The following is a 27323-nucleotide window of genomic DNA, read 5'->3' as shown; positions in this document are numbered from 1 at the left end:
GTGGAAGTCACCTGTCTTCAGCTAAATACCCATAAGGGGCTTTTTGACTTGGGGGAGATGTTTACAGAGAAGTGACAGGTCAAGATTTATAGGGGTCAGGAGGCTTGACTCTTGATATATTGTGTTTTGTTTTGCTTTGGACAGTGTGTTGGGGTGTGAACTGTTTTGAAGTCCTTCAGGAGCGGAGAGCAGTCGGACCTGTGTGGGAGCACCTAGAACCGGGAGCGGATAAATTCAGCACCACGCTCGGGGCCTTCACTTACTTTCAGGAGCAGAGAGCAGTCGGACCCCTTCAGGAGTTGTCGCACGCAGACTGAGTTCGAAAAAAAAATTTGAAGAGTGACATCACAGGAAAGCTGCAAGGTGATTGGTTGGTGAGTAACTGCTGTTCAGGAGTATCAGTAAATAGCTGGGTTAGTAACTAAAGTAAAGAGAAAGGTAAGGTCTGCAGTTTTGTTTTATATAGCAAGTAGTGTTTTTTAGGGAACCAAGGTCCCTAGTGTAAATAATCTCTAATTTTTGAGTAATTTAAGGGATTAAATTAAGGGTAAGTCATGGCAGGGCAGCTTGGCAGTGTGGAATGCTCCTCCTGTGCAATATAGAAAGTCAGGGACACTTCCAGTGTCCAGGGCGAACACATGTGCAGGATGTGTCTCCAGCTGCAGCTACTCAAAATCCGCATTTTGGAACTGCAGCGGGGCTACGGACACTGTGGAGCATCTGCGAGGCTGAGATCATCATGGATAGCACGTACAGGGAGGTGGTCACACCGCAGGTAAAGACTGCTCAGGCAGAAAGGGAATGGGTGACTGCCAGGCAGAGTAGAAGAATTAGGCAGGTAGTGCAGGAGTCCCCTGAATCCATCTCTCTCTCTAACAGATTTTCCCCTTTGAATACTGTTGGGGGAGATAGTTTCTCCGGGGAATGCAGCAAGAGCCAAGTCTGTGGCACCACAGGTGGCTCAGCAGCACACGAGGGGAGGAAAAGAGTGGGAGAGCGATAGTGACAGGAGATTCTATTGTAAGGGGTACAGATAGGCTTTTCTGTGGCCGCAAATGTGACTCCAGGATGGTATGTTGCCTCCCTGGTGCTAGGGAAGGATGTCACGGAGCAGCTGCAGGACATTCTGAAGGCGGAGGGTGAACAGTCAGAGGTCATGGTTCACATTGGTATCAACGACATAGGTAGAAAAAGGGATGAGGTCCTGCAACAAGAATTTAGGGAGCCAGGTAGCAGATTTAAAAAGCAGGACCTCAAAGGTTGTAATCTCTGAATGACTCCCGGTGCCACATGCGAGTGAGTATAGGAATAGGAGGATAGAGCAGATGAATGCGTGGCTGAAGAGATGGTGCAGGAGGGAGGGCTTTAGGTTCCTGGATCACTAGGTCTGTTTCTAGCGAAGGTGGGACCTGCACAAGTTGGACAGGTTGCACCTGAACCGGAACGGGACCAACATCCTTGCAGGGAGGTTTGCTAGTGATGTTGGAGGGGCGGGGGGGGGGGTTAAACTAATTTGGCAGGGGGATGGTATACAGAGTGGAGGTATAGTACGGGGTGATGCACAGCCAAACATAGAAGAGAAACTAAGTCAGTCTGGAAGGCAGAGCAAATATAGACCTGTTAAGGCTCAAGCGAATAATGCAAGGCTGGATTGCATCTATTTTAATGCAAGGAGTCTTACAAGTAAGGCAGATGAATTGAGGGTGTTGATTAACACATGGGAATATTATATTATTGCTATCAGAGACATGGTTGAAGGAAGGGCACGACTGCCATCTTAATATTCCAGGGTATACAATCTTCAGGCATGGTGGCGGTGGGGGCTGCATGTAAAAGAGGAGGTGGCATTGCACTATTGATCAAGGAGTCAATTACTGCAGTAAGGAGGAATAATATCTGAGAAGGTTCCTCAAATGAAACCATATGGGTAGAACTTAAAAACAAAAAGGGGGCAATCACTTTGCTGGGAGTGTACTACAGGTCTCCAAAGAGTCAGGGAGAGATAGAGGAGCAGATACGTAGGCGTATCAAAGAGGTGTAAAAATAATAGGGTAATAATAGTCGAGGATTTCAACTTCCCCAATATTAACTGCGATAGTGCAAAAGGCTTAAAGGGGGCGGAACTCTTAAAGTGCATACAGGAGAGCTTTTTGAGCCAGCATGTAGAAAGTCCTACAAGAGAAGGGGCAGTACTGGACCTAATCTGAGCGAATGAAGCCAGAGAAGTGGTAGAAGTGTCAGTGGGAGAGCATTTCGGGGATGGTGACCATAACTCTGTAAGATTTATGTAGTTATGGAAAAGGACAAAGATGGACCAGAAATAAAGGTACTGAATTGGGGGAAGGCCGATTTCAGTATGATAAAACAGAATCTGGCCAAAGTGGACTGGGAGCAGCTACATGTAGGAAACTCTACATCAGACCAGTGGGAGACATTCAAAAAGAAAATCGTGAGAGTTCACGGCCAACATAAAGGTGAAGGGTAGGACCAATAAGTTCAGGGAACCCTGGATTTCAAGGGATATTGAGGACTGGATAAAGAAAAAAAAGGAAGCTTATGGCAGATTCATAGGGCTGAAAACAGCGGAGGCCCTAGTGGAGTATAGAAAGTGTAGGGGGGTACTTAAAAAAGTAATTAGGAGAGCAAAGAGGGGGCATGAAAAAACACTGGCGGGCAAAATAAAGGAAAATCCCAAGACGTTGTATAAGCATATTTAGTGCAATAGGATAACCAGGGAAAGAGTAGGGAACATATGGGACCAAAGTGGTAAGCTGTGTGTAGAGCCGAAGGACGTAGGTGAGGTTTTAAATGATTATTTTTCATCTGTGTTCACTATGGAGAAGGACAATGTCAGTGTAGAGATCAGGGAGGGGGAATGTGATATACTTGAACAAATTAGCATTGAAAGGGAGGAGGTATTAGTGGTTTTAGCGGGCTTAGAATTGAATAAATCCCCAGGCACAGATGAGATGTCTCCCAGGCTGCTACGTGAGGCAAGGGAAGAGATTAGAGGGGCTCGCACACAAATTTTCAAATCCTCTCTGGCCGCAGGAGAAGTGCCAGAGAACTGGAAGACAGCGAATGTGGTAGCATTATTCAAGAAGGATAGTAAGGATAAATCAGGCAATTACAGGTCAGTGAGTCTAACATCAGTGGTAGGGAAACTATTGGAAAAATTCTGAGGGACAGGATTAATCTCCACTTGGAGAGGCAGCGATTAATCAAGGATAGTCAGCATGGCTTTGTCAGGGGGAAATCATGTCTAACAAATTTGACTGAATTTTTCGAGGAGGTGGCTAGGTGTGTAGAAGAGTATAAAGCAGTTCATGTCGTCGACATGGACTTCAGTAAGGCTTTTGATAAGATCCCGCGTGGGAGATTAGTCAAGAAGGTAAGAGCCCATGGGATCCAGGGCAATTTGGCAAATTGGATCCAAAATTGGCTTAGTGGCAGGAGGCAGAGGGTGATGATCGAGGGTTGTTTTTGCAATAGGAAGACTGTGACCAGTGGTGTACCACAGGGATCAGGGATCGGTGCTGGGACCCTTGCTGTTTGTAGTATACATTAATGATTTAGACGTGAATATAGGAGGTATGATCAGTAAGTTCAGAGATTACACTAAAATTGGTGGTGTTGTAAATAGTGAGGCAGAAAGCTTTAGATTACAGGATGATATGGATGGGCTGGTGAGATGGGCAGAGCAGTGGAAAATTTAATCCTGAGAAGTGTGAGGTGATGCATTTTGGGAGGACTAACAAGGCAAGGGAATATACAATGGATGGTAGGACCATAAGAAGAGGGTCAGAGGGACCTTGGTGTACTTGTCCATAGATCACTGCAGGCAGCAGCACAGGTAGATAAGGTGGTTAGGAAAGCATATGAGATTCTTGCCTTTATTAGCCGAGGCATAGAATATAAGAGCAGGGAGATTATGATGGAGCTGTGTAAAATGCTAGTTCGGCCACAGCTGGGGTACTGTGTACAGTTCTGGTCGTCACACTATAGGAAAGATGTGATTGCACTGGAGAGGGTGCAGAGGAGACTCACCAGAATGTTGCCTGGGATGGAGCATTTCAGCTATGAAGAGAGACTGGATAGGGTAGGTTGTTTTCTTAGAGCACAGAAGGCTGAGGGGGGACCTGATTGAGGTATACAAAATTATGACGGACACAGATAGAGTAAATAGGAAGAAACTTTTTCCCTTAGTGGAGGTGTCAATAACCAAGGGGCATAGATTTAAGGTAAGGGGCAGGAGGTTTAGAGGAAAACCTTTTCACCCAGAATCTGGAACACACCGCCTGAAGGGGTGGTAGAGGCAGAAACCCTCACAACACTTAAGAAGTATTTAGATAAGCACTTGAAACGCCAAAGCATAAAAGGCTACGGGCCAAGTGCTGGAAAATGGGATTAGACTAGATAGGCTTGATGGCCGGCGTGGACCTGGTGGGCTGAAGGGCTTGTTTCTCTGCTACATAACTCGAAGACTCTGTGACTCTTTAAGTCAGTTGCAGAAAACCAGCCAAGAGAGCATCCACACTCAGCTCACCCTCTTCCATCTCTTTGAGAACTTCCTGATAATCAAGTGTAAGAAATAGAGAAACTGATGCTGCATTTGTCCTGAAAAGCCTGCCAAAGTGATCTTCAACATGGCTTGAAAAGAACTGTTCTAGAAAGATCCCAGTGACAGGCGTCTACGTGTATTTGGATATCATTCCATATCTTCTCTTTTTTTCTTCAAGTATTTGGCCAAAGTATTCTTTTTTGGCAACAGAGCTCTAAAGAGAAAATCTCTATTTTTCAGTGAACGTGTGTGTGTGTAAGATAAAAGGGAACTTTCATATTTCAGTCAGTGTGTTAATGCTTTGCTTCATTACTGGTTAAGTCTTTTTTGATAATAAACTAATAATTTTGTTGTTTATTAAAGAAACTCGGTTGGTGTATTTTTATTCTGGGATAAAAATAGCGTCATGATTCACCGTATTGGTAACTGTATAACATTTAAATATATGTTGTGACCCGTGGAGAAGTGAAACTAGAAAAAACAGTGCACACCTCCCCCCTCGGTCGTAACACTACCTCCACATTTCTCCTGCTATTCAACTGTGGCAGGCACATCACTGAAATACAGTGCAATCCAATCACTGACATTCTATGCTCTCTCTTGCAGGACAAGGTGGCATACAATAGAAGGGAGCAGAGCAGAACCACCAGGGGACAAGGACCCACCTGCATCTCCTGATCCTTATGAAGGAGATGGTTGACCACCCCATTGGGCACCTGCAATGAGGTCCACAGAATCCAGCATCACTGAGAACATTGAAGATAACGGTATGTTCCTGCCTGATCCATCTTTTCAACTCCCAGCTCACACTCATCTTGTTATCTGATGTGATGAACAATCTATTGTTAGTGTGACCATGGACCTCTCGCTTCCGACCACATCTCCAGCCCACATACCAACCTTCATCTTCTTACTTCCTGCTTTCAGACACCCAAGAACTGCCACCTGCCCAGCCACAGGAGCCAAGGAGGAAGAGAGAAGGCAACAGCACAGAACTAATGAAGAGGCCCATCACTTGATCTGACACTCAGCCACCAGCTCAGATACTGGCACTGCATCTACCATGAAGGCAACTACAGAGCTGGGATGAGCACATGGTCCAGCCACGAGCGGGCTGCAGCCAGGCCAGGGGGAAAGGTTTGTTTGCCAGATCACCGGAGGGTGAGGTCGTACACAAGTTCTGCTACAGGGAATTCAGATGACTCCCTCAATGGGGCGGCAAATAGGAGATCACTGACAGGTATGCACACCGAGATGCCGGATGCATTGGCTAGCCTGCCAAACAGCCTCCTGCCACTGTCAAGGACCATGGAGGAGTCTGTCTCCAACTTGGCGGAGGGGTGGCGCAGAGTTTGCCCTCTCCGCAGCTTCTGCTCCATCTCCCTCTGGTGTTGCAGACCCAGAGGCACTGCCACTGCTGCCCCCATAACTGTTGCAATCTTTGAGCAGACAGGTCACCTGTTCCTCTGGCACTCCTGTGAGGATGCAGCAACACTGGAAAAACCAGGAACTCACTATAATGCCTCTAAAAATACTCCAGAGTTCGTTCAAACACTTCCAACAGAAAAAATTCTTCAAAGTAACCTACCTGCAATTTGGGTGCCTTACACTAGTGCAGGGCCACCTTTGAGCAGAACACTTGATGTTTGCATAGTGATCACAAATTCATTGCCTAGACATGCGTGCTCCAAATTTGGTATCCTGACGTCACATTAGCTGGTTGGACTGTGTGACATCAGGGTAGCATTGATTCAAGGCCTTCAGGTGCATGCAGGAACGCCCCCTCATGTGATTTCCTCCTCACAGAATCCCACACAGGGCAGCCCACAAAAGAGCCAACTCCAGGGATGCTACACAATGGAATTTCGCACCCTAGACATTTATTGATATATTGCTGAAATCCAATTCATGCATGAACAGAGATTTGAGACTAGGTTAAAAAAGAAAAGCAAGTTTGCGATTGAGGACCAATTATTGTCTCCACTTGTTTAGCAATGGCTATTGCTCACTAATGGATTTATATTGTCAGTAACAATCAGTTGTATCACTCCAAATCATCTCAATCAATGTACGGATTACTAAAATGCATGTATGTGCACAGCACTGCAGTTACTGGTTTCATAGCTTGCATGGTTTGGAGTGCGACAAACAGGTAAGCCCCAGGTTTAACATAGGGTGCACACTGGGGGCTGAATTTTGTCAGGGCGACGGGAGCCAGGGGCTACTCCGCCTCAGCTGTTTCCGGGACCTCCAGCCACATTTTGGGCCAATCCGGCAACTAATTAGTTGCCAGTAGGCTGCCATCCCTTTAAGGGACAAGAGCCTGTCTCTAAGAGCTGCCGGTAAAATCAGAGGGCCGGCTGCTCTTTAGTCTCAGCAGCGTCACTGGGTGCAGTGGCCACTGCTGGGACTGCACCCAGTTGAGAGGACACAGCTATGTACACCACCCTTGCAACAGATGTATGAGGTTGCGGGTCGAGGGGGTGTCAGATAGGCCCCAGCAAGGGTGGATGTGTGGGGGCGGTTTGCTGAGGGTGGCGGGGGGGTGGCAAGGGGTGTTGCCACAGGGGTGGCATTACCGCCAGGGGGCACCTCCGTTGGCCACAGAATGCCTGCAGGGAGGACGCCAGGGTTCAGCAGTGATCCCCCCGTGCAGTGGAGGGCCCACCAGTGGCTGTGGGAAGGGGCCTTTAATTGGCGATTTAAGCAGCACAATTGGCCACTGGGCGGGTGGGCCATCCTTCATCTTCCCCACCGCTGGTACAATGCATGGTGGTGGGAAGGCAACGGGCATTCCACTCACAACCTTCCCTTACCATTTTATGGCCCCCACCACCACGTACCCCCAGCACCTCCCAGTCTGTCCCTAAAAAGCTGGTAAAATCTAGTCCTTGGTAATGTGGGGTAGGATGACCAGCAAGCCTCCATGGTGGTTTTTGGTATGAAGCTGGAGACATTTTAACTCTTTGGCCTTATTTTAATATAATTGGCGGGCTACCCTCCCGATTGTGCGGTTAATTGGGCAGCCTACCCACGTCCATCACAACTCCCGAGGCCTACTTAAAGCAGGAATGCACCTCTTAAAGTAAGGTTACATTTCCTGCCTGCATTTGTCATAGAAAAATTTTGGAAAACTTTTTGAGGGCTCGGATGGATTGAAGGACTGCCTCTGCTTTTCAGATTCATCCCTGAAGGTCCTAATGGAGAAAGGGAGGACAAACAGCAGGATTTTAATGTGGAAACGTGCTGGCAACAAGGTGGGGTAAGGGGGGGGAACGTTGTGGAGTGGGGGGAGGGAGCTGAAAATTGGAAACCCAGAAAAATGTGCACTGCGTCTGTCAGTGGCATTTCAATGTAGCCACTTCATTAACATCTGATTTCCAATCCAATTAGCATCAGCGGGCGTGATGACAACCGGATGACGTAATCTCAACTCCAGTATTTAAAGGGATACTCTAAACATGTAAGTCGAAGCATTGAAGCAGAACAAACTGTTGTAATGGAGACATGATGGCAAAAGGCCACGCCCTGCTTCACTAACGCCTTCCTAGATGTGCTGCTGGTGACTATGAGGACCTGGAGTGAGGTACTATTCCCTGTTGATGAGACAAAGTAGTGGTTAAAGGTTGTGGAGAAGGTCAGCAGCAGGAACATGGTGCCACACTGCTGTATCCAGTGCAGGAAGTGCTTCAATGACCTAACTGGGGCAGCAAAGGTGACAGCAAAGGCTCATTCACCTATATCCTGAGATGCGTATCATGCCAATCCCTTCACTCTTCCTTCTCAAGCCTACTCCAGCACATCATTCCTCTCACCAACTTATCTTGCAGGTGCACCCATTCCTCTCTGCTTATGCACTTCCTCAATCACCATCTAACGTTCCACTACTGACACTCATCCTCATGCTATGTCATGCCCTATTTCTCAAAGCCACTCCATCCATGCTCTCCATAAATGCTCTCCATCCATCGGCTGAACAAACACCAGTACATTCGCTCATAGGTCTCTTCATTCCTTTCTTGCAGAAGACAACACAGAAGACCAGGGAGAGGGACAGAACTGGAGGTGCTCCTCCACAGATCTTGTAATTAACAGCTACAGAGGAAGAGGCGTTGGATATCAGTGGAATTTTGGTCTGTCAGGCCATCGGAGTAGGAGAGAATGCGGCCTGTTAACAGAATTAAATATCAGTCAGCCACATGGCATGCAACACTCAGTAATGTTGACTTGATATCAACAGTAAATGAAATATCATCACATGCATATTGATAACTGCAAATATTCTTACCTTGACAGTAATCATTCATGCCATTTATCTCCCCACAGGGCCTTCATGCATCCATCAGGAGGTAGCCCAGATTGCCAAGATGGCAATGACTCCTCAAAGGACCTCACAGCCTCTCAGGGTATAGCATCACAGGACTTATGCAGACAAAGCACCAGCTGAGATACTGACAATTCGGTGGAAATTAGAGAGATTGTTGGATTTTCATATGGTGACTCCTACTTCACAAGTGAGCAAATACAGACGGTAGCAGCAGAGACAACAGTGGAGAGTACACATCAGAGATCACAGGACTCTCCAAGCTCTACTCAGTTGGATGCAAATGGTGTATCCCACATGTCGTCGATGAAGAGAATATTTATTAAGCAGCAGCAGTGAATGCGCAATGTTATGGCAGGCGTACAATTGCAGAGAGACTGAAGGCGTTGGTCTCAAGCATGACTGGGTTGCTGTCGCAGGTCATTGCAATGTTTGTCTTCTTCCACGGATGGAGTGGTCAACTACATAAAGCATCAAACGTAGCAATCAACAAAATGCATACTGGCCTTCAACAACTCTTGCATGCTCTGTCACTTTAAATAGGATTAATGATGCTCTTGGTTTTTCAGTGCCCCATAGATCTGCAGCAGAGTGTTCTCCAGCATAGTGTAGCGTAGCGCAGCTGGGCCTGAGAGGGATCATGGCAAAAGGGGGTCATAGAATGGGGCCTCTGGTTAAAGCATTTCCACTTCACACCGGTGGCCCACCCCCACTCAGACAATACCAATGTGCTGCTTGGTGTCCTGATGGCTGAGTCTGCCTCTGCACTGGCGCAGGTGGAGCAGTCTTTGGCAGGACATTCATGGGATCCAAAATCCAGAGGACATCAACCAAGAGCATCTTAGCAGTCAGAGCAGGGATCTGAGCAGCTTATCTCAACCTCTGTGGAAGCCACAGGGGTTTTAGCACATAAAAATGCCAGGGAAAGGAAGTGTAAAGATTTCTAGTTGCACAAGGGTATGCACACGAGTGTTAGATTTTGTTATATTGTTAAGTTTTATTGTTTGTATGAAGCACATAAATGCTATTATTTTGCACAATTTTTCTATCCTTGGCTACTAGCTGGCAAGTGGCCTTTTCAGTTGTTTGAAGATGAATGAGAATTCATGCCGAGCAACGGGGGGGGGGGGGGGGGCGGGGGGGGCTCGAAAAGACAGGCATAGCTGTTTGCAGACTGCTTTCTCTTAGTGGCAGTTACGTGGGAGTGGGCTGGGCAAAAGAGACTTTTGCAGGAGGTGTGAGATAAGCACACTGTTGGAACCTAACTGAACCTCATAATGATCAGAGCATCCGAGTAGCAATGCGCGCTGCTGGTGATGCATCACCTTCAACCTCCTTGTCTTCCTCCTTCTCCTGGGAATCATCTGAAGAGACTCTATGCACTGTGCATTTGTCCTCCTGCAGGTCCAAACCTCATTGCTGTACAATGTTGTGCAGAGCGCAGAACATTACGACCATTTGGAGATCCTGGCTGGTGCATACTGAAGGGCACTTCCAGATCAGTCCAGGCACCTGAAGCACATCTTCAGCATATCAATGGCTTGTTCAAATCTCGTGGTCATATGGCATTCATTGTAGCACTCCTGAGCCTCATTCCTTGGGTTTCTGAGTGGGGTTATCAATTACGTTTTAAATGGGTATCCCTTGTTCCCGAACAGTCAGCCAGTAACTCTGCTTCCAGGTGCGAAAACATCTGGCAGGATATACGGCCACATTATGAACACATTATAGAAACTTCCCGGGAATCTTGCGCACACTTTTAGTGGTTGTACACCAGCTTTACATTGCTGGAGTGAAAGCTCAAGCAATTGACAAACACATTGGGCAATCTATGGGTGCCTTAATTGCCACATGTGCAATTGCTGATGTCCTGCACCTACGGGAAGCCAGCCAGAGCCACAAACCCAAGCACCTGCTCATTCTGACTGGTGCCATTACAGTCAAAGTTGACATAATTGGTGGCCCTGGCAAACAAGCCATCAGTCGTCTGTCTAAAGGATTTGTGGGCTGCCGATTGCGAGATCCTGCAAATGTCTCCGGAAGAGCTTAGGAAGGAGCCAGAGGCAAAAAAGGTGGTGATGACTTTGACGGCCACTGGTAAAGCATGGTCACTAGGTCTAGCTGGCAGCAGGCTTTGTTCCATCAGGCTGCAAATGTCTGCCACCACCGGATACAACACCCAGAACATCCTGACTCACTGGTGTTCAGACAGGAAGAGGAAGATTTTTCTCTGCCAGTAGACCCCCGTGAATGAGCTGCACCTCTCTGCTGTTCTACTCTCCTGTTTGACAGGTCTACAGGTGTGTAACCAGCTGGCTGCTGCTGCAACTGTTGCTAGTGCTGTTGCTGATTACCTTGGTCCTCATCTGATGTCGAATCTAAGGCATCATAAGGAATAGCGATTGTTACAATCAGGTGAGGAGGGGTCAAAAGGCTCCCGTCTTTTCCCTTTCCTTGTTTGACCACAAAAGGTTTTTTTTTACACATGCCAATTCAATGAGTGTTTACTTGTTTACACGCCATGATAATAAAACTAGCCAATCAGACATGTTTTCTTCAGTCTAACCTAAGAAAGAGGTTAACTTTATTGTACTTAAACCAATCTAAGTAAAAATAATAAAATACGCACCAACTTTCACACACTCACACACACACACACATACACGGTCAGTCTGACCTCGGTGGTGGGCAAATTATTATAATCAATTCTGAGAGATAGGATAAACTGTCACTTAGAAAGGGACAGATTGATCAGGGATAGTCAGCATGGATCTTTTAAGGGAAGGTGTGTCTTACTAACTTAATTGAATTTTTTGAGGCAATAACAAGGAGGATTGATTAGAGTAGTACAGTGGATGTTGTCTACATGGATTTTAGTAAGGCATTTGACAAGGTCCCGCATAGCAGACTGGTCAGAAAAGTAAAGGTCCATGGGATACAGGGGAATGCAGTGGGTTGGATCCAAAATTGGCTCAGTGACAGGAAACAAAGGGTAACAGTCAATGGATATTTTTGCGAATGGAAGGCGGTTTTCAGTGGCATTCCACAGGGTATAATAAAAGCAAAATACTGCGGATGCTGGAAATCTGAAACAAAAACAAGAAATGCTGGATTCACTCAGCAGGTCTGGCAGCATCTGTGGAAAGAGAAGCAGAGTTAACGTTTCGGGTCAGTGACCCTTCTTCGGAACTGACAAATATTAGAAAAGTCACAGATTATAAACAAGTGAGGTGGGGGTTGGGCAAGAGATAACAAAGGAGAAGGTGCAGATTGGACCAGGCCACATAGCTGACCAAAAGGTCACGGAGCAAAGGCAAACAATATGTTAATGGTGTGTTGAAAGACAAAGCATTAGTACAGATTAGGTGTGAATATACTGAATATTGAACATCAGCAAGTGCAAACCTGAAGAAAAACAACCTGAAAAAAAACAGTGGGTGAGCAAACTGAACAAACTAAGATGAACTGAAATAAATACAAAAAAAGATTGTAAAAAATGTAAAAAGGAATGCCAAAAAAAAAAGGAAGAAAAAATAACTAAAAATGACTAAAAATGAAAGTAAAGTGGGGGGCTGTCATGCTCTGAAATTATTGAACTCAATGTTCAGACCGGCAGGCTGTAGTGTGCCTAATCGGTAGATGAGATGCTGTTCCTCGAGCTTGCGTTGATGTTCACTGGAACACTGCAGCAATCCCAGGACAGAGATGTGAGCATGAGAGCAGGGGGGAGTGTTGAAATGGCAAGCAACCGGAAGCTCAGGGTCCTGCTTGCGGACTGAGCGGAGATGTTCCGCAAAGCGGTCACCCAGTCTGCGCTTGGTCTCCCCAATGTAGAGGAGACCACACTGTGAGCAGCGAATACAGTATACTACATTGAAAGAAGTACAAGTAAATCGCTGCTTCACCTGAAAGGAGTGTTTGGGGCCTGGGATAGTGAGGAGAGAGGAGGTAAAGGGACAGGTATTACACCTCCTGCGATTGCAAGGGAAGGTGCCCTGGGACGGGGACGAGGTGGTGGGGGTAATGGAGGAGTGGACCAGGGTGTCGCGGAGGGAACGATCCCTTCGGAATGCTGACAGGGGAAGGGAGGGGAAGATGCGACTGGTAGTGGCATCATGCTGGAGGTGGCGAAAATGGCGGAGGATGATCCTTTGGATATGGAGGCTGGTGGGATGAAAAGTGAGGACAAGGGGAACCCTGTCACGGTTCTGGGAGGGAGGGGAAGGGGTGAGGGTAGAGGTGCGGGGAATGGGTCGGACACGGTTGAGGGCCCTGTCAACCACAGTGGGGGGAAATCCTCGGTTGAGGAAAAAGGAGGTCATATCAGAAGCACCGTCATGGAAGGTAGCATCATCAGAGCAGATGCGTCGGAGACGGAGAAACTGGGAGAATGGAATGGAGTCCTTACAGGAGGTAGGGTGTGAAGAAGTGTAGTCGAGGTAGCTGTGGGAGTCAGTGGGCTTATAATGGATATTGGTAGACAACCTATCCCCAGAGATGGAGACAGAGAAGTCGAGGAAGGGAAGGGAAGTGTCAGAGATGGACCATGTAAAGGTGAGAGAAGGGTGGAAATTGGAAGCAAAGTTGATAAAGTTTTCTAGTTCGGGGCGGGAGCAGGAAACGGCACCGATACAGTCATCAATGTACCGGAAAAAGAGTTGGGGGAGGGGGCCTGAGTAGGACTGGAACAAAGAATGCTCGACATATCCCACAAAAAGACAGGCATAACTAGGACCCATGCGGGTACCCATAGCGACACCTTTTACTTGAAGGAAATGCATGGAGTTGAAGGAGAAGTTGTTCAATGTGAGAACAAGTTCAGCCAGGCGGAGGAGGGTGTTGGTGGATGGGGACTGGTTGGGCCTCTGTTCCAGGAAGAAGCGGAGAGCCCTCAAACCATCCTGGTGGGGGATGGAGGTGTAGAGCGATTGGACGTCCATAGTGAAGAGGAGGCGGTTGGGACCAGGAAACTGGAAATTGTCAAAATGACGTAGGGCGTCAGAAGAGTCACGGATGTAGGTGGGAAGAGACTGGACCAGCGGAGAAAAGATAGAGTCTAGATAGGAAGAAATAAGTTCAGTTGGGCAGGAGCAGGCTGACACAATGGGTCTGCCGGGACAGTCCCGTTTGTGGATTTTGGGAAGGAGGTAGAAGCGGGCTGTCCGGGGTTGCGGGACTATGAGGTTGGAAGCTGTAGAGGGAAGATCTCCAGAGGAGATGAGGTCAGTGACAGTCCTTTGGACGGTGGCTTGATGTTCGGTGGTGGGGTCATGGTCCAGAGGGAGGTAGGAAGAGGTGTCTGTGAGTTGGCGTTGAGCTTCTGCAAGGTAGAGGTCGGTACGCCATACAACAACAGCACCACCCTTGTCTGCAGGTTTGATGACCATGTCGGGGTTAGACCTGAGAGAACGGAGTGCCTCAAGTTCAGAGGGGGACAGGTTAGAGTGAGTGAGGGGGGCAGAGAAATTGAGACGACCAATGTCTCGCCGACAGTTTTCAATGAAGAGATCAAGAGCGGGTAAGAGGCCAGGGTGAGGGGTCCAGGTAGAGGGAGAATGCTGGAGGCGGGTGAATGGGTCTGCTGGTCGGGGGAGGACTCCTGGTCGAAGAAGTGAGCCCGGAGGCGGAGGCGACGGAAGAAGAGCTCAACGTCATGCCGAGCGCGAAATTCATTGAGGTGGGGGCGTAAGGGAATAAAACTGAGACCTTTGCTGAGTACAGAACGCTCAGCATCAGAGAGGGGGAGGTCAGAGGGTATAGTGAATACACGGCAAGGGGTCAGATCAGAAGGGGTGGGGTCAGAGGGAAGTGAAGCGGAAGGAGGATCTGGAGGGGCATTAGTCCCCATCAGCTGCTGGAGCTTGCGTTCCTTAACACCTGAAAGGAAGAAAAAAAGTTTTTTGTTAATGCGTCGGATGAGACGTAAGATGAGATGAAACTGCGGAGTAGAACAAATTTGAGATAAGGTGAGACGGTGCTGCTGGAGAGAGAAGTCCAGTGTGTGCATATGGCGGCGCATAGCACTGAGTGTGGATCTCAGGATGCGGCGAGAGTAGCAGTCCGAGGAACGTTGTATTTCTCGGAGATACCTGTGATCCTGGGTGGTTTCAAAGCATGATGGGTGAAACTGCAGTTGGAATCCACGTGGAATCAGTCGGAGCCGGAGACAGTCACTGAGGAAGGAGATGTGGCTGTGAAAACGGGTTTTGGTAGATACCTTATCAAACACCAGGAGGGAAATAGAAAGCAATGAAGGTGAACAAGGTAAAAGAGACAAACGAAAATCCCGTCGGAGAGAAGAGCAGAACTTCTTCAAGGTAGGCATTCCTGGAAGAGAAGTGGCAGTGAATTAAACACTAAAATAAAAGCAAAATACTGCGGATGCTGGAAATCTGAAACAAAAACAAGAAATGCTGGATATAATGGTATAATGTTGGGTCCCTTGCTGTTTGTGGTATATATTAATGATTTGGACTTAAATGTGGGAGGCATGATTCGGAAATTTGCAGATAGCACAAAAATTGGTTGTGGAGTTGGTAGTGAAGAGGACAGCTGTAGACTCCAGAATTATATCAATGGTTTGGTTGAGTGGGCGGAAAAGTGGCAAATGGAATTCAATCCAGATAAGTGTGAGATAACGCATTTTGGGAGGGCAAATAAAGCAAGGGAATACACAATAAACGGGAGGCTATTGAGAGGGGTAGAGGAAGTGAGAGACCTTGGAGTGCATGTCTACAGGTCCCCGAAGGTGACAAGACAGGTAGATAAAGTGGTGAAGAAGGCAAATAGAATGTTTTTCTATATTGGCCGAGTTATCGAACATAAAAGCAGGGATGTAATACTGGAACTGTATCAAACACTAGTTAGGCCACAGCTGCAGTACTGCGTACAGTTCTGGTCAGCACATTACAGGAAGGACATAATCGCTCCGGAGAGAGTACAAAGGAGATTTACAAGAATGTTGCCAGGGCTTGAAAATTGTAGTTATGGTGAAAGGTTGGATAGGCTAGGATTATTTTCCTTAGAACAGAGGAGGCTGAGGGGTGACTTAACTGAGGTGTACAAAATTATGAGGGGCTTAGATAAAGTAGACAGGAAGGACCTGTTTCCCCTAGCAGAGAGGTCAATTACCAGGGGCACAGATTTAAGGTGATTGGTGGAAGGATTAGAGGGGACATGAGGAAAAACTTTTTTACCCAGAGAATGGTGGGTGTCTGGAATTCACTGCCCAGATCGGTGGTGGAGGCAGAAACCTTCAACTCATTTAAAAGGTACCTGGACCTGCACCTGAAGTGCTGAATGGCCTCTTTCTGTGCCGTAACATTTCTATGGTTCTATGGCTCGACACAGAAATAGGTTACCGCATGGGGAGGGATAGTTTGGCCAAATTAGAGTCCAGAGAAATAAAATGGGTATACAGTCTGTGGAGGTTGGTGACTCGGCTGGCTTCAGGCTGAATTTGGTGGTCCTGAGTCTTCCAGTTTGTAGACATGGCCGCTGATTCCATGGTTCTCCAGCTTCCAGTTTGAAGAGGTGGATGCTGATTCAGTGGTTCTCTGGGAGACAGCAATGTGACTGAATTTGTTTGAGGGAGACCTCTGTCTGTTCTTTCCAGAAGGTTTTCTATTCTCAGTAGCTCCCCCACCCCCCACCCACCTCCCCACCCCCGAGGCTTAAGTCATCAAGCACACTGAGCATTAATCGGTCAGCAGTCTAACACAATCAAATGCAGATCAATTAAACCACTGAACAATCTGCAGCAGGGAATATGCCTCGGTGTTCACGGTCAGCAGACAGAGTTTGAAACTAGCAAGGATTGAGTAGTTCTTCTCCACCAGTTTAATACTCAGGTTTCCAGCCAGTGGATTAAAAAAAAATCATCATTCGACCTAGTACATTTTTGTGACACCATACTGATCAGATAGATCAAAGCTCCAAACAGCAGATCAGATCTCCAAACCTCTAAAGTGTAGATGACACCTCCAAAGTGTTGAAGAAACTTCAAAGTGTGTAAAGTAACCTCTCGGCACAAGTACCGTGAACAAATTGCTTCCCACAAATCGGTAAGAAAGCAGATGTCAGTACTGAGTACTTGTTGGAATTTGTCCGACATGGCTTCAGCACCCTCAATTGCCACTGTATTCTCATCTTGCTTTGACTGACAAGATTCAGGAAGTCCGTTGACCCAAAGTTAAAGTTAAAAACCCATGTCAGTATCGATATCATTAAGTGACTAACTTATGTTAAGTGGCAGCCCACCTCTCCCGAGAGGGTTGCTCGCATATAGTCTAATGTGGTAGTGTGAAATGTGGAGGTTGGAGGGTTAAGGCCAGCTTTCCGATGTGCTGTCAATTTTGCCAATTATAACCAGCCACTCACTCCCAAACCCATGCACTCCTGCACATTAAAATCCAGCTCAAACAGGGTGCAGGAAGTAAAGACAAAGAAGGGGGCAGCTGTTCGTTAAAGCCCAAAAGGGTTATCCAGAAGGTTAAAATGGTGTCAAGATTCAGATGACATGATCAAACCATGACTACTACATTTTAATTGGAACCCCATGAACTTGAAGCATCGCTTGCCTTTAATCAAAAAAAAAGGCAGTTAAAATGGCAGCAGGCAGGAACGGTTCAGAAAGTACCTGGGCGTGATTTTAAATCACAGCACACACCATTCCTGGTGAGTGGGCATGGTTAAAATCAGGGCATTAGAGTATGCTACTTCATGCGATGCTATCACAAATCAATTCTTAGCAAATTCCAGTAGCAATTAAATCACAGTTTTACCTTTCTCAAAACACATCAAATAATAGAATCTATCAACTGTTCAATTAACTAAAATATATATCGCACAATTCATTTTTTCTTGGTCTTTTATAATATGTTTTTAATGAGCAACAATTTTTCATCTTCAAAGATGTGCAGGCAGGTGCTAAAGTTGACTTCTGCAATAGTTCATGCACCAGAGGACTCATATTCAAATCCTAGCCTTGGCTGATACATGTAGTAAATCTTCCTTCTGATGCCAAGTTGACCATTTCAACTAGGCTTTCCTCACGCTACAGAGCAAAGACTAGGGGCGAAAAATTCTTTAAGTCACTAGGCAAGAGTAGGCTACAGCTAGGCCAGAGTTTGTGTGCCAGACCACTGGGGGGAGAAGTCACAGATGAGTTCTGCTGCAGGCAACCAGATGAGGACCATGATGGGGAAGCATACAGGAAAACACTGATGAACAAGCACACCGAGATGCTCGGTGCATTGACAGGCCTGCCAGATCGCCTCTTGTCACTGTCAAGGAGTTTAGAGAAGTACAGCTCCAACACGGTGTGTGACATCATGCAGAGCTTGGAGCCCATTCTTTCCTTGTGGAAGTGGTGGTCAACTCTATGGTAGTATTTGTGGACCCGCCTGCAATGCAGCATCTGATGTTCGATGTCTCAGCTTCAATTGCAGCACAGGAGGAAGCCGCCCAACATCTGAGTGCTGCAGTGCAAGTCCAGCCTGAGGTTATGAGATCTATGCTTGCTGCCATGCAAGCTCAGACTGCTGCCAGCAAGGCTGCGGATCTCAGTGCCCAAAGGAGCATGCAGGCTTTCACAACAACCCAGCAGATCTGTTGTCCAACAGATTAGTAAGACTGTACAGGCATTGCCCCATGGGAGTGGCAGTGGCACCATGGAGGAGGAACCTGCTGTCCTCTTTCAGATGACAACATTCATTCATGCTCCCACCACTGTCAGTCTGCCAGCGCCCTTGCAGGTGCCTCTCAGCCAGCCAGTGCAAACTGCTGCTGTCGATGCTGATGTGGCGCAGTCAGAAGTCAGTCCCTCAAGACCCAGAGCTGCTTGAGGTCATCTTGCAAGGCTATCTGCAGTCTCTGCCAGTGAAAGTCAGCAGCCTTCCACCAGCCATTCAGCAACAACTAGGGTAGCACTGAATAAAAGTATTAGGACAAGAACTGAGGGAATGAACAAAGGTGAATAGTTCATTTTTGCTTGTATAATTGGAAGTGCTGTTTGATAAGGTTTTTGTTCATGGCTTTTATTGCAGGATTTTGGCCAAGAGGATGCTGTGATGGGACATCACAGATGAATGGGAATGTGGGATATAACGGACTAATGGTAGTGAAGAAATGCCATCCTAAGGGAGCCGGAGTCTGAGTAGGGGCTCACGGACAGTCCGTCTGGAGCAAAGGCGTCTCTGGTGATTCCTCTATGACTCCTCATCCTCCTCCTCCTACCTCCACACAGAGCTTCCTCTTTCCGCAGCACCTGCTCCATCTCCCTGTTATGCTGCAGACCCAAAGGCACTGCAACTACGCCCCCATACCTTTTGCGGCCTTTGTGTGGACAGGTCACTAAGTGCTCTGCCCTCCATGTGACGATGCAATATGGCTAATGGTGTTCCCTCTTGCAGCTGACCGGGTACTTTTTTGAGTGGGTAGCACGTGTTCAAAAGAACTTGGTGATCTAAGTTTCAAGAACAGGTGGTTGACATCGAGGTCTGATCAGCTGGGATGTTTCCAGCATATGCACTACATATCCATGCTAACGTCCTACCCGGTGTGGGCCACCGCACAAGATGTGCCAGAAGCAGCTGTGTCCAGAGACAGTGATGATTTCATAGTACTTGCCTCAGGACCCATTCCTGAAGGGCGTTGCTGGATTCAGAGTGTCCATGAGATGTTGAACTGCGCAGCTTACTCAGATGAGAGTGCAATCCTATCCTCACACGTGGACCTCCAATGGTAGTCCAATTTTGGTAGCCCTCAGTAGGTATCCAGGCTAATTTTTCCTCTCACAAGGCTATGGAGACTGCTGTGTGCTGAAACTGAGACCTGTGACATTCTGTTGGTTTGTACTACTCAGTGCCACTCAACAGGGAAAAAGCAGGGTGTGAGAATAGTACAATGGCTTTACCCAAGAGATGGCACTGGTAGGATGGGCCGAATGACCTCCTTCTGTCCTGTATGATTCTATGATATAGTTTCCTTCGTCAGAAGGCAGAAGCCACAATATTCCAATCAAAGCTGTAACATTTGTGGGCTGAGCCAGTGAAATAGAAATTGCGACCTTCAAAATTACCAATCATACACTGAACATATTCCTACAGTGTTGCTCTGTCTTCTACTTTAACAGAGACATAACCAATCATTTTAAAATAGGTTTGCACTTCCATTATAAGGAGATTATAGTGTTGCAAACAATTTCTGAGTTTATACTATTTCTTAGACTAACATGAATTGAATCACTCCACAATGAGAAACCACTAAACTTCATAGTTTGATTAAGAGCAGATGGAATTCATCACATTCGATAGGCAAACTCAAGTGCTAGGGAACCCAAGATATCCAGCTCAAAACCACAAACCTGGCCATGATCAATGCCCCTCTATAATTGACCAGTATGGGATATGTGGACAGCAACTTGAATGATTTTCCTCTCCTAGATGTCTTTGCCAGCTTGTAGTAAATCCCAGAATCATAAAATGATACAGCACAGAATGAGACCATTCAGCCCATCATGACTGTGCTGGCTTTTTGGTAGAGCTATCTGATTATTCCCACTCCCCTGCCCTTTCCCCATGGCCTAGCAAATTTTTCCCCTTCAAGTGATGGGAAACTACTAGAGACCAGGACAAAACTAATTCTCGCTTGGAGAAACATGGGTTAATAAGGAACAATCAGAGCAGATTTGTTAAAGGCAAATCATGTCTGTCTAACCTGATTGAATTTTTTGATAAAGTAACAGAGAGGGTTGATGAAGGTAGTACATAAAATGTTGTATATATAGACTTTCAAAAATCATTTGATAAAACACCTGTGATGGAATACTCTCCATTTGCCTGGATGGGTGCAGCTCCAACGATACTCAAGAAGCTTGACACCATCCAGGTCAAAGCAGCCCTCTTGATTGGTACCCCATCCACCACCAAAGCACAGTGGCAGCAGTGTGTACCATCTACAAGATGCACTGCAGCAACGCTTCAAGGCTCCTTAGACAGCACCTTCCAAATCTGCGACCTCTACCACCTAGAAGGACAAGGGCAGCAAATGCATGGGAACACCGCCACCTGCAAATTCCACTCCAAGTCACACACCATCCTGACTTGGAACTACATTGCTGTTCCTTCACTGTCGCTGGGTCAAAATCCTGGAACTCCCTTCCTAACAGCACTGTAGATGTACCTACCACACATGGACTGCAGCGGTTCAAGAAGGCAGCTCACCACCACCTTCTCAAGGACAATTAGGGATGGGCAGTGACGCCCACATCCCATGAACGAATTTTTAAAAAAGACCTGGACTTGAGTATAAGAAGTACAATTTAGAAGTTTGCAGACAATACAAAACTTAGTAATATAATAAATAGTGATCAGGATAGTAGCTGACTTCAAGAGGAGAGAGACAAACTGGTTAAATGCGCAGACACATGGCAGATGCAACTTAATGCAGATAGGTGTGAAGTGATGTACTTTAGGAGAAATAACATGGAGAACTGTCAGCACTGCGTTCTCTCAGGTTCAACTCCAACATTGCCATTAATCCTGCTGACAAGGGCGGCGCTGTTGTTGTTTGGCAAACCGGCCTCTACCCTGTGAAGGATGATCGCCAACTTCCTGACACCTCCTCCTATCTCCCCAGAGCCACATACCCACCACTAAACATCAAGCCATCATTCTCCAGACTGACTGACCTCATCTCCACATGAGATCATCCCTCCATGGTTTCCAGCCTCATAGTCCCCCAATCCCACACAGCCTGCTTCTACCTCCTTCCCAAGATCAACAAACAGGACTGCCCTGGTAGAACCATCATTTCAGAACCGATTTCTTCTGATCTCAGCTCTATTTCCTTTGTCCGGGCTCTTCCCACCTACATCTGTAACTCTTGTGACGCCTACTTGGCCTAACTGATTCCTTTTCACAACAGATGACCAATGTCTCTACACCTCCGGCCCCCACCAGGATGGCTTGTATTTCTTCCTTAAATGAAAGCCCAAGCAGTCCTCAATCCACCACAACTGCCAGGTTGAACGTGTTCTTACAATGAACAACTTCTCCTTTAACTCCATTCACTTCCTCTAAATAAAAGATGTTGCTATGGGAACCCTTATGCATCCCAGCTATGCCTGCCTTTTTGTAGGATATGTGGAACATTCTGTGTTCCAGTCCTACTCAGGTCCCCTCCTCCATCTCTTTTTCTGATACACTGATGATTCTACACACCCAGTCTCTCTGTTCCTGCACCCCTTTGCTTTACTTGTATATCAATGACCTGGACTTGAGTCTGCAATTTAGAAGTTTGCAGACAATACAAAATGTTTTAAATTGTACCCTTTAGTTTATATTGCCTCTCCCCATTCTTAAGTTTCTGCTCAGTAAAAATTGGCATGTTGGCATGTGGGGAGTCACAAAAACAACCTTACATTTTTATCACACTGAATCAGTACACTTATGTGTTGTGGTACTGAACTAGCTCAGTGATATTCAATAGCAATTAAAATACTTGTGCAATCTGTTAACAGTGATTTAAAACATCAGTCATCAAATAACAAGCAGTATTATTGCTGTGAAACACATAACAGGCACGTTTTTGGTGACCTCCCTATTTCAGCTATGTGTCAGATTTTAGAAAACAGCTTGAAAAACTCCAGTAAATGAAGAATTGCATTCTAATATGAAATTATTGCCACTCTGGTGATGGGAAATGACTGAAAGAGCTGTGTGTCATTTGCCATGAAGAAACCATGTGGCAATTGGCACAATAAATTTCTTATGACCCCCGACCCCCATCCCCCCATTGATAAATGGAAGAGAAAATACTTTTGTAACAATGTTAAATGAACACACCTGAGGCATATCAGAATAGATGAAGTTTACTTAGGATATGCTTTTCATCAAAATTTCCAAATCAATAAGCAATATACTTAGCATGAAAATTAGACAGTCAGATTACTTTTGTTCTAGAATAATCAATTCCAAAGATTTACTCTATATTTCTGCTTCAGCTTTGAAATTTTGAGGGACTAATTTGCTTATCTTGCATAAAGATGATTGCAATTATTATAATCAGAAATAGCAAATAATTGAAAAATAGAAATTATATAACATACCTCCATTTCCATCTTCCCTATACCCATCACGTCATGCTTAAGGATAATGGGGATAGGATCAGTTTTCCCTGTGAATTAAAATAAAAGTTGGATAGCCCGCAAAAACTGATCTGATTCTCTTCTATTAAGTAGTGAACACGTGGACGGCAACAGATAAAATGTGCAAGATGTAGTTTACTGTTTTATACACCTGGAGTCCTTTGCAAGTTTATCCTTGAAAGTAAACACAGACGCTTTACATTTGTATAGTCCACATAGCTGCATTCCAGCAATCAAATCAAATCATAATTGAATACTGGCCTTTCAAATCAGCAGTCAAAAATCTATTTTGATACTTACTTGGACTAGTACCTTGTCCAATTTAATGTACAACAGGGAACTCTTGGTCAAGGATAAGCAGAATGATTCATAACATAAAGGACTGAATCCATTCTGTTATACTTTTGAGTACACAAAGGAACATAGATTCAAGATATTTTTAATCTAAATTAAAAAGTAAATAATTGATTGATCATGTTGGAGAAGATTCTATTCACTTTATCCTTTATCCTTCTCTTTCAACAGTAATTTGCACTCGACAATGAAATGTTCTGAGAAATTATTGTAAAGCATAAAAGCCCAAAAGCAGATAGGTGAGCAGGAAAGGCACCACTATAGCCAATAACCAAGGATTGCAGTGTTTATTTTTCCAAATGGGCAATTTGTCAGTTTTAAAAGAGATAATGGGTCAGATTTCTCACCCCCCACTCCCACCGCCCCCCGCCCCGGGTATCAATTGCGAAAATCACTTTTGCACTTACTATCATTTGAAGAATTTGCCATCTTCCGCTGCAACCATACAAAACTCATATAAAGTAGAAAAACAAGTTTTCAAGCACCTAGAAGTTTGTAGGGAATGCATTTTAGAGTTTCAGAGCAAACAGATCACCACGGTTAACTGAAAATAAAAGCATCTGCTGCCTGAAGTGCCAAGTGTTTTCAGCATTTTCCATTTTTATTTCAGATTTCCATCATCTGCAGTATTTCACTTTAGTTTGAGCATTAGAATAGTCAAGTCTGAGGTAACGAAGGCAGGGAGCAGAGTTCCAGCTGAAGCCTGGCTGAATCAGGAGCCAAGATCATCAAGGTGCAATAGACAGTCTTTGTAATGGAGAGGTTACGCGGTCAGATGCTCAGCTTGGTGTCGTATAGGAAATTGAGATTATGAATTATCTGGTTAAGTGGGCGACCCCTTATTTTTAAACAGTGACCCCTCGTTCTAGATTCTCCCACAAGGGGAATCATCCTTTCCACATCCACCCTGTCACGACCCCTCAGGATCTTATATGTTTCAATCAAGTGGCCTCTTACTCTTCTAAATTCCAGCAGATACATGCGTAGTCTGTCCAATTTTTCCTCAGAAGACAGCCCACCCATTCCAGGTATTCGTCTAGTAAACCTTCGATGTACTGCCTCCAACGCATTTACATCCTTCCTTAAATAAGGAGACCAGTGCTATAGACAGTACTCCAGATGTGGTCTCACCAATGCCCTGTATAGCTGAAGCATAACCTCCCTACTTTTGTACTCAATTCCCCTCGCGATAAATGACAACATTCTATTCGCTTTCCTAATTACATGCTGTATCTGCATACTAACCTTTTGCGATTCATGCACTAGGACACCCAGACCCCTCTGTATCTCAGAGCTCTGCAATCTCTCACCACTTAGATAATTTGTATCTTTTTATTCTTCCCGCCAAATGAGGAAGGGTAGAATCTCAGACCTATGCTGTGAAGCACAAGGGCAACCATTTCCTTAACTCAGAGAAAAGTGATTTGAAATTCCATTCTTGGAAAGTTCCTTTAATATTTTAGTATGAGACAACTTATTGGGAATAAGAATTCATTGCAGATTTTGTGCTCAGCTGGTTGCACAGTCTCATAAGGGGCTTAGGAGATCAGACATTTCGGTGAACAAGCCTTTGGCTTGTTTTGTGTCTTCTCCTGGGGTTTTTGATCAGCTGTGTTTTTTGTGCTACAGTGCTGTGCAAATTTCCTAGCATTGCCCTCAATGCAGCCCAGCCTCTACCAGTCATGGATGAGCTGGACATACAGCCAACCAAATCGGAACTCAGTGATGCCATTGATTCCCTAGCCAGCGGAAAAGCCCCTGGGAAGGACAGCATTACCCCTGAAATAATCAAGAGTGCCAAGCCTGCTATACTCTCAGCACTACATGAACTGCTATGCCTGTGCTGGGACGAGGGAGCAGTACCCCAGGACATGCGCGATGCCAACATCATCACCCTCTATAAAAACAAAGGTGACCGCGGTGACTGTAACAACTACCGTGGAATCTCCCTGCTCAGCATAGTGGGGAAAGTCTTTGCTCGAGTCGCTCTGAACAGGCTCCAGAAGCTGGCCGAGCGCGTCTACCCTGAGGCACAGTGTGGCTTTCGTGCAGAGAGATCGACTGTTGACATGCTGTTCTCCCTTCGTCAGATACAGGAGAAATGCCGTGAACAACAGATGCCCCTCTACATTGCTTTCATTGATCTCACCAAAGCCTTTGACCTCGTCAGCAGACGTGGTCTCTTCAGACTACTAGAAAAGATCGGATGTCCACCAAAGCTACTAAGTATCATCACCTCATTCCATGACAATATGAAAGGCACAATTCAACATGGTGGCTCCTCATCAGAGCCCTTTCCTATCCTGAGTGGTGTGAAACAGGGCTGTGTTCTCGCACCCACACTTTTTGGGATTTTCTTCTCCCTGCTGCTTTCACATGCGTTCAAATCCTCTGAAGAAGGAATTTTCCTCCACACAAGATCAGGGGGCAGGTTGTTCAACCTTGCCCGTCTAAGAGCGAAGTCCAAAGTACGGAAAGTCCTCATCAGAGAACTCCTCTCTGCTGACGATGCTGCTTTAACATCTCACACTGAAGAATGCCTGCAGAGTCTCATCGACAGGTTTGCGTCTGCCTGCAATGAATTTGGCCTAACCATCAGCCTCAAGAAAACGAACATCATGGGGCAGGATGTCAGAAATGCTCCATCCATCAATATTGGCGACCACGCTCTGGAAGTGGTTCAAGAGTTCACCTACCTAGGCTCAACTATCACCAGTAACCTGTCTCTAGATGCAGAAATCAACAAGCGCATGGGTAAGGCTTCCACTGCTATGTTCAGACTGGCCAAGAGAGTGTGGGAAAATGGCGCACTGACACGGAACACAAAAGTCCGAGTGTATCAGGCCTGTGTCCTCAGCACCTTGCTCTACGGCAGCGAGGCCTGGACAACGTATGCCAGCCAAGAGCGACGTCTCAATTCATTCCATCTTCGCTGCCTTCGGAGAATACTTGGCATCAGGTGGCAGGACTATATCTCCAACACAGAAGTCCTTGAAGCGGCCAACATCCCCAGCTTATACACACTACTGAGTCAGCGGCGCTTGAGATGGCTTGGCCATGTGAGCCGCATGGAAGATGGCAGGATCCCCAAAGACACATTGTACAGCGAGCTCGCCACTGGTATCAGACCCACCGGCCGTCCATGTCTCCGTTATAAAGACGTCTGCAAACGCGACATGAAATCGTGTGACATTGATCACAAGTCGTGGGAGTCAGTTGCCAGCATTCGCCAGAGCTGGCGGGCAGCCATAAAGACAGGGCTAAATTGTGGCGAGTCGAAGAGACTTAGTAGTTGGCAGGAAAAAAGACAGAGGCGCAAGGGGAGAGCCAACTGTGCAACAGCCCCAACAAACAAATTTCTCTGCAGCACCTGTGGAAGAGCCTGTTACTCCAGAATTGGCCTTTATAGCCACTCCAGGCGCTGCTTCACAAACCACTGACCACCTCCAGGCGCGTATCCATTGTCTCTCGAGATAAGGAGGCCCAAAAGAAGCTTTATTAAGGTCCCAGAATGCATGCAAAAATATCTAAATGGTGAAACATTCTGTCTTTTGTGAAAAGATTAGGATCTTGCCTTCAAAGCCCATTTTGAATGTGCACAGGGGAGGTTCCATGTGTCATGGAGTAATTAATGGAGGAAAAGACCCATGTTCAGGCTTGAGGGAAGGTGCAGAGGAGATCTACTCGAAATTTATCAGATTTGAAAGACTTCAGTTACATGAAGAGACAGCGAAACTGGAGATGTCTACTGTCAATCGAAGCCTGAAATATAATTACTCTAGCTCTGCTTCAGTCACAGGAGTAGCACCACATAACAGCAGTTTTTTTAATTCATTCATGGGATGTGGGCATCGCTGGCTAGGCCAGCATATATTGCCCATCCCTAATTGCCCTTGAGAAGGTGGTGGTGAGCTGCCTTCTTGAACCGCTGCAGT

General features: G+C 46.1%; 1 long non-coding RNA gene across 1 annotated transcript in view; it reads right to left on the bottom strand.

Moving 5' to 3' along the window:
* Positions 1 to 27323, bottom strand: part of LOC137380036 (uncharacterized) — a 217861-nt gene that overhangs the window by 35912 nt on the left and 154626 nt on the right. The window contains exon 3 of the long non-coding RNA XR_010976958.1: positions 22996 to 23063. This is a non-coding gene — a long non-coding RNA (uncharacterized lncRNA). The remainder of the gene's footprint in view (positions 1 to 22995; positions 23064 to 27323) is intronic.

The sequence above is a fragment of the Heterodontus francisci genome, chromosome 2, assembly GCF_036365525.1.
Source record: "Heterodontus francisci isolate sHetFra1 chromosome 2, sHetFra1.hap1, whole genome shotgun sequence".
NCBI classification, from domain to species: Eukaryota; Metazoa; Chordata; class Chondrichthyes; order Heterodontiformes; family Heterodontidae; genus Heterodontus; species Heterodontus francisci.
The sequence above is the reverse complement of the archived record's forward strand: the minus strand, read 5'-3'. Positions and strand labels throughout refer to the sequence as shown.